At 44.7% G+C, this 8,672-nt stretch overlaps 1 long non-coding RNA gene across 3 annotated transcripts; it reads right to left on the reverse strand.

Moving 5' to 3' along the window:
* Positions 1–4,112: 4,112 nt before the first annotated feature.
* LOC119281290 lies at positions 4,113–6,331 on the reverse strand. 3 transcript variants are annotated; one of them, XR_005138366.1, is made up of 4 exons: positions 5,793–6,331; positions 5,524–5,687; positions 5,279–5,444; positions 4,113–4,517 (listed from the first exon to the last, which is right to left on the reverse strand). It is a non-coding gene; the product is annotated as an uncharacterized LOC119281290 (long non-coding RNA). The 3 variants fall into 3 exon arrangements; XR_005138369.1 differs by having other exon boundaries at positions 4,113–4,512; positions 5,279–5,372; positions 5,793–6,330; XR_005138360.1 differs by having other exon boundaries at positions 5,279–5,372; positions 5,793–6,329.
* Positions 6,332–8,672: the final 2,341 nt, after the last annotated feature.

The raw sequence follows: 8,672 nt of genomic DNA on the forward strand, positions 1-8,672 counted from the left end.
CCTTACACGGTTGGGTGTTATGGGGAGCCCTTGACAGTTCGCTTTGAATAAAACTCCTCTAGCAAGGCCCAACCTTGGATTTACCATTTGCCTCACCACCACCTACTTTTTCCCTTGGGAGTCGCTCTCCCGAGGGTCATCTTTATTTTAACCCCCCGGGCCAGTTCTTGTCTAAGTGTTGGTCCGAACCTGGTATCCTGCGGGGCCACCTCGGGGAAACTCGAGGGATGGTTTTACTCGTAGCTTGACCTATCCGGTGTTGCCCTGAGAACGAGATATGTGCAGATCCTATCCGGATGTCAGCGCATCGGGCGGCTTTGCTGGTCTTGTTTTACCATTGTCGAAATGTCTTGTAACCGGGATTCTGAGACTGATCGGGTCTTCCCGCTAGATGGAATATCCTTCGTTGACCGTGGGAGCTTGTGATGGGCTAAGTTGGGACACCCCTACAGGGTTTTGAACTCTTGAAAGTCATGCCCGCGGTTATGGGCAGATAGGAATTTGTTAATATCTGGTTGTAGAAAACTTGACACTTAACTTAATTAAAATGCATCAACTACGTGTGTAGCCGTGATGGTCTCTTTTCGGCGGAGTCCGGGAAGTGAACACGGTTCTTGTGTTATGCTTGAACGTAAGTAGTTTCAGGATCACTTCTTGATCACTTCTAGTTCACGACCGTGCATTGCTTCTCTTCTCGCTCTTATTTGCGTATGTTATCCACCATATATTCTTAGTGCTTGCTGCAGCTCCACCTCATTACCCATTTCCTACCCATAAGCTTAAATAGTCTTGATCTCGCGGGTGTGAGATTGCTGAGTCCTCGTGGCTCACAGATACTTCCAAACAGTTGCAGGTGCCGATGATACCAGTGCAGGTGACGCAATCCAGCTCAAGTAGGAGCTCGATGAAGATTGTGTTTGTGTTGTTTCGTTTCTAGTTGATCAGTAATGAGCCCAGTCGGGGCGATCGGGGATCTATGCATTTGGGGTTGTCTTTATTTTGGTTCCGTAGTCGGACCTTGTTTGTATCTGGATGATGTAATGCTATATTCATGTATTGTGTGAAGTGGCAATTGTAAGCCAACTCTGTACCTCTTTCTTATTCAGTACATGGGATGTGTAAAGATTACCCCTCTTGCGACATGCCTACAATGCGGTTATGCCTCTAAGTCGTGCTCCGACACGTGGGAGATATAGCCGCATCGTGGGTGTTACACCTGACACCAGCTCCAGAGCCTGAGCCGAAGCCACCCCTTGACCCTTATCGACAGTCTGTTTATCAGTGGGATCCGAAGGAGATCGCCAACCAGTGGCACCTAGAGGACACTCCTCTGTACACCGGAGAGGGCAGTTTTCAGCCATGGCCCTAGACCAACTTAGGCCAAAAGCCTAAGCTTGGGGGAGTACGTATTTTTCACCGACATTACATTCATGTTCACACACTCATGCCAGTTGTCGGTGCTCATACTTTTTCATTGTACCATTCATGCTAGTTTAATTTCTTTTTAAGCCTTCTTCTTGTGTGTTTGAGAAACCTTAAGAAAAACCAAAAAAATTAGTTGTAGCTTTTAGCTAGTTTACTTTCCATGGTTGTAGTAGTAGTAATTAAAAGAAAACCCAAAAAGATTTCTCGTTCTTATTTTGCTTGTTGGGAGCTTTCCTGTGTAAATAGTTTTGTTTTATTTCTTTTCTTTGGGGGTCGAGAGGAGAAGACCATGATGAAAATGTTGAGTGGCTCTCATATGCATTATTGTTGATCTAACAAAGAGCCTATATTACCTTGTCTTCTCCCTTGTATTAAATGCTTGCAGATTTTAGCTTAGTCCAATGCACGTGCACAATTATTATTATTCACACCGTTCGGTTGTGCAAGTGAAAGGCAATAATGATGATATATGATGGACTGATTGAGATGAGAGAAGCTGGTATGAACTCGACCTATCTTGTTTTTGTAAATATGATTAGTTCATCGTTCCTGATTCAGCCTATTATGAATGAAACATGTTTGCAATGACAATTAGAGACTACAGTTCCTCATGCCATGCTTAATTAGCTAGGAATTTATAATGGTTTACCTTGCATGCTAACATGCTATTAAAATGGTTGTGATGTGATATGATAGGGTGGTATCGTCCTTTGAATGATTCGAGTGGCTTGACTTGGCACGTGTTCACGCATGTAGTTGAAACAAAATCAACATAGCCTCCACGATATTTATGTTCATGGTGAATTATATCCTACTCATGCTTGCACTCAGTGTTAATTAATTTTAATGCATGTTCGTGACCGTTGTCGCTCTCTAGTTGGTCGCTTCCCAGTCTTTTTCTAGCCTTCACTTGTACTAAGCGGGAATATTGCTAGTGCATCCACTTCCATAAACCCCAAAAATTATTCCATATGAGTCCATCATACCTTCCTATATGCGGTATCTACCCGCCGTTCCAAGTAAGTTTGTATGTTCCAAACTCTAAACCTTCAAATGAAATTCTGCTTTGTATGCTCGAATAGCTCATGTATCAACTAGGGTTATCTATATCTTCCATGCTAGATGGGTTATTCTCACGAGGAGTGGACTCCACTCCTCATTCACGAGAAAATGGCTGGTAACCGGGATGCCCAGTCCCATGCTTAAATTAAAATAATTGTAAACAAAACTCCCCCAGGATTGTTGTTAGTTGGAGGCACCCGTTGTTTCGGGCAAGCCATGGATTGATTTTTCTTGGTGGTGGGGGAGTATAAACTTTACCATTCTATTTGGGAACTGCCTATAATGTGTGTAGCATGGAAGATATCAAGATCTCTTGGTTGTTATGTTGACAATGAAAGTATACCACTCAAAATATTATTCATCTCTATTACAAAAATCGAGCTATGGCACCTCTACAAATCCCTGCTTCCCTCTGCGAAGGGCCTATCTATTTACTTTTATGTTGAGTCATCATCCTCTTATTAAAGAGCACCAGGTGGAGAGCACTGCTGTCATTTGCATGCGTTACTATTAGTTTACATTGAGTATGACTGTGACTGAATCTCTTTTACCATGAATTACAATGTTTAGTCAATCCTTGATCTTCATAGGTATTTTTTGCGGTCTCAGAAAAGGCTAGCGAGATACCATCTTATTATATCATATTATTATTGTTTTGAGGAAATGCCGTCATCCAAGATTTATTATTACTAGCACATATGCACGTGCATTGCAACGGGAGAGAAAAATTAGTCTTTGTCATAAAAATTAATTGTAAGGAATAAAAGAATCCCTAGCATGTTTAAACATAACTCATAATACTCACTGGATTCTATCTCCGCTCACTGGATCACAGTCTGTTGTCACACATGCCATTTAAACATGTTTTGTTTTCCTAACATGCAATAGCTTCAGTTTGCAAAGCATCAGCTACCTTCAGTAGCTTAAATTTTTTTGCTAACATGCAGCAGCTTCAGTTTGAAAGCATCAGCTGCCTTTTGAATTCGTCTGACTCACAGTCCCCTTGAACATCCCTAATTACAAAGCCCTAGCCTCCAGAGTTGCTAAAGACGCACCGCTGTTTATCTTCAGCACCTCAGCGGCCGGCGGTTTCTTCACACTCAAGTGCACTCCTGGTCAAGCGAATTGCAATCACATCTCCTTTTAAACACTTTCAGGAGGTTAAAACCTTGTTTCTTCTAAAACATCATGTTTTGCTAAAAATTATCATTCTTCAAACTTTACTATGTCATACATCTAATCTATCATAATCTGGATCTAGATCCATCCGCAATTTTGCATGCCTATAATTATACAAACGCCAAGCCAGCAGACCATGTGTCTCCAATTTGTTTCGAGCCTTGTAACAGTAATACCCAGTCTGCATACATAACCAGCTACCTGGATAATTCTGACTAACAAAATGAAGTACCTACATGAGGTTAACTGGAAAATTTCAGCATCTTTAAACCATTGATATTCTGACCAAAAGGACTACACAAAAACTTTTCCAGCTTGATGATATCAGTACAATTTCTCTTTAGTCGAATAAGGGCTGTTTCATCAACGAACAATAAGATGCAGGTCACCATTCCATCGTTTCATTGAACTGTAGAGAGAGAAGAACAACTTATTTTTCAAAATAATTTTTTTTTTGATGGGAATAGCAGGAGCTCTGCCTTTGCATTATAGAAGAGAAGACATACAGAAACGGATGGACCAACGAGAGGAGGTCGCATCCCACATTACAACGTGAGGTTTAGGAGACAGAAAAAATTACGGCCCTACAAAGGGAATCCCTCTAGTTGCCTCCCCAAAGCACTTGATGTCATCCTTGATGAGCCCAGCTAGAGCAGTAGCAGTCAGCTCTTTATTCTCGAATACTCGTTGATTTCTCTCCTTCCAGAGGTTCCACACAGTGTAGGCTGCCACGGTCATATTCAGCCTGTTTTGCTCCTTCGATCCGCCGGCGGAGCAGAGCCTCTCCCACCACTCACCCACAGTCTGCGCCTCGTCGGCCACAGCGAACATTGCATTTTCAGAGCTCTAACCTTCCAAATAAAGGACTTCATAGAGTTAAGACGACATGCATGTTGAAAGCTCTAACCTTCCAATAGTCCCAAAACCAGCGACTCCCTGATTATCTTTAGTATATGCACTAATGTACAGATATTCATGTGATTTACAACCCACACAAAACTACTATAAGATGGAACATTAAGCTTTGAATTTTCTGTTAGAAAAGAAATGATAGCAGCCTTTTCTTTAGAAATAGAACATATATAGATAGGCATCCATTTAACTGGTATTTTAGATATACATTTGTCTTAGTTTCACAGAGCACATCCAATTGACAATACGTTCCTGTCCATTCAAGATTGGAAGTGTGGTATCCCCGCTCAAGCACACTATCAAACCTCCAAAACAATAATCTAATGCCCACGTAGAGTGATCAACTGTAACACAAGACCACATATTGCACATGCTGCAGGCTTCCGATCACTTATGGTTAGCACCTAAATATTTCAGATATCATGATTAGATTGACTAAGTGATATATGAAAGATCTCTACAATGATGATATGCATAACACCATTAGCTCCTTTTCCAAAAGTAAGTCACAATAGTGACTACATGACAGTAAATGCTTCTTAGACACATCATACAGTCAACAACAAAACTGAGGTCTGCATCTTACTACCTAATGATTTAATGAAGCTGCACAAAAATTAGAAACAAAAAGGTATTCTAGAGCTAAATGGTTTAATTTAACTGTAACAAAATTACAAGGCTGCAGAAGATTTGACCGTACCCGCTCGTGCTTCATCACGAAATTGTCAAAATTTGATGTTGACAAAATCTCCAAGCCAAAGCCGTACATCGACGAAATTCTATGTTGCCAAATGCTAAACATGAACCAACTATGTTAGACCAATGGAGCGGTATTGATCCATAGCCTGCAAATCCATTCGAGGATTCTGCAGAACAAAGCAAAAAAACAGCATACGGCAGTCATGAAAGCTGAATTGATAGAAAGAGTTGTACCAAGGAAATTACCTTGAGGTCAGTGTTGAGAAGTGGCAGCCGGCAGGTTGGGAGACGTGGACATGCTGATCACACAGATCGGGGATGCGCTGCTCACACACCTCCACCACGGGTCAGCCACTCACATAAACACTTCAATTCCTTAGTTTGATAGAACCCCAAGGTTTATCCCGTACCTTTTCAGCCCCCAAATCTTTATGAGAATTTCCCTCTCCAGCTCTAAGTTCCCCAATCCGTCATATAAGAAAGCAAGAGAGAATTAGGGAGCCGGAAACAATAACCTGTAAGAGTATGGTGAGGCAGGGGAGGGGCCTTGTGCAGGTCTTGCTGACGACGTCCGCCCGATCCCGTCAGCAGCGAGGTGTGCCATGGTGGCGGTGCCGACGTTCCTGATTCTAGCGGTCGGCGCCCCGGCAGTCGACAACGACACCGCCCACCCGCGCCTCCGTCTGCATTAGCAGGCGGGCAGGTCAGGATCTCAGGGTGGATATGAAAATTTGGCTAGGGTTTGCTCGCAGAGGAGATCGGCGACACGGCGGCGCCGATGTCGGAGTTGAAGAAGAAGATGTGGTCACGGCGTGATTCGGAGGGACACAGCGCGCGTTCTCAGGCGTGGCAACGTCGAGCTTCTCAAAGATCCGAGAGAGGCGACGGAGAGGGAAGAAGGGGACCGTGGGGAAGAGACAGCGATGCACGATGTATGGCTGGTGGTGGCGCGGATAAGCTCATATGGGGTAGCGGCATACGTGGGGCGGTAGCGATGGGTGGGAGAGGTAGAGGCCGGAAGTGGGATGCAGGGTACGGTGTGGGTTCAAGGCTTCGAGCAGATAGCATCAGAGAGGTGTGTGCGTGCGGGGCTTTTTAGATTTTTCTAGCTGGCTGTTTTTTTATCGCGTGCGTTCGACGAGCCGTCCAAGAAACTACGATCTTAGCCGTCGGTCTGCATGTTTAACGTAAAATTAACGGATATAAAATGATGACGTATAGAGAACTATGAAAGCATATGTCTTTTAATATGGGTCCGAATAACTGCCACACGTGTGGCATGGACGGGAACCCGTCCGCACGCCTCGTGTGGCATGGACGGGAACTGGCCTGCACGACCACGTCCGCGCGCACAAAAGCACGGCCCGCACGTCCGGTGTGTGGCAACCCCGCCCGCACTGCCCCGTCCGAGCCAGACGACCCGCTACCCGCACGACCCAGCTGTTTTCGGCCTCCGATCCATCCCCTCTCTCGTCTGCCGCCATCGTCCCCCACCTCTCGAACCCCGACCTTCGTCGCCGGCCATCTCTGGTTGCCATGGCAACCAGGGCAGATCCGTAGGGCGCTCCCACCGCAAACCACACCCCAACCCTCCCCGTCCCCACCCCCCCACTCCAACCCAGCCCTCCAGAGACGATCATCTAAAACCAGGTGAAATCTACCGATCTCATCCTTCTCATCCTTAAGGCTGAAAATCTCCCGATCTTGTATTGGGTCCATGCTATAGGGGTAGAACACTGCATGGTTCAGTGTATATTCGCAATTGCCAGGCAGAATACACCAGATCTGCCATGTACTACGTTTGAGATTAACTTAAGTTCATAGTTTAATTGACGGAAGTAGTTGGGTATGAAATGGATGAGTAGGAATCCCTAAAAAAGGGAAGGAAGGACAATTTTTGGAATGAAGGGGGTGGGAAAAATTAATTGCCACTTGCGTATAACAACAGTTGCCACCTTTCGTTGTCAGTAGCTGCCACCTATTTTGACCTGTTGCTTGCCATCCCTATCTTCTATGTGCAAGCAGCAGAAGAATACAATTCTTGTGGATTGTTGATGCCTTCTTGTTCATCCAGTGATTGAGAACACATCGGAAAGAAGCGAGACACGGAAAGAATGAATCACGAAGATGGCGCTGATGCTTGGGGTTCTCAAAGGCCAGAAACGCCCCCTTGGAATGCTTCAGAGTACAGTCAACTCATCTCTGCAGGGTCGTTGCTGCCACTACTAGAACAGTATGCAGGCGTAGGTATGATGCCTGATAACAAAAGAAGAGAACAGTTGCCATCTTCGCAACGATGAAGATGACATTCTACTTATGTCATGCACTGTCATTTTTTCGCAGGTTCTTATGACCAAAACACTCATAGGGGGCCCCCGTGGCAAGTTCAGTCACAAGGCGCTAACACTGACAAATGTACGGGCAGCCAACTTCAACTAGCTAGTATGTCTAATCAAGGTAATGCAAAACGAAAAAAGAGCACATGCTGCTGTGGACATGAAAAATGAACATGCAAAAAAACTGGCAAAAGGACTCACGAGTTATCACGGGTGAAAATGCAGAGCCTTCATGCAGCACGTGGCATCAGGCAGCACCCATGTACCTGCCATCGACGTCATACACAGGCGAGTCCATAAAAAAAGTGAAGTTGCGGATGCTCAATTAGCAGAAGGAGCATAGTTGACAACTACAATTGCCATGACTGGACATCTACAGTTGCCATGGATTAAAAACTACACTTCTCATCCCTGGACAACTGTTGTTGCCATCCCTGGACACCTGTAGTTGCCATGGAGGAACAACTGCAGTTGCCATGCTAGTGCAACTACATTTGCCATGCCATGACAACTGCAGTTGCCATGAAGGAACAACTGCAGTTGCCATACCGATGCAACTACAGTTGCCATGCCAGTAAAACTGCAGTTGCCACATCAGGGGCAACTGCAGTTGCCGTGCTAGCACAAAACTGCATTTGCCATGAATTGACCAACCACTACTATGCTTACAGGTTATTACGCTGGTGGTAACCCGGCAAACGTCTCGTGGCAAGCTTCACAAATTGCAGGTGGAGCACGTCATTATGGTGTCACAGACCACACAAGATGGTCAAATGCAGCACAACAAGGTAAGGAAAAAAACTGAACCACAAAAAACAGCGCTACATTTGTTATTTGTAGTTATTTGTAGGCAAAACAAATAGTTGCCATGTTTGTTGAACAGTAGCTGCCATGACTGGACAGCTACAGCTGCCATACATGTCCACGCGCAGACTCACGGCTTGCTGTTTGAAATGATGTCATGCCAAATCACTCGAAGATGGTGTGATCCGTTGCGATACACATGTTATCCAAACAAAAATCTTACTCTCGTACCTATTTTTTCTATTACAGGGCCTA

This window comes from Triticum dicoccoides, chromosome 1A (genome assembly GCF_002162155.2).
Source record: "Triticum dicoccoides isolate Atlit2015 ecotype Zavitan chromosome 1A, WEW_v2.0, whole genome shotgun sequence".
Lineage (NCBI taxonomy): Eukaryota > Viridiplantae > Streptophyta > Magnoliopsida > Poales > Poaceae > Triticum > Triticum dicoccoides.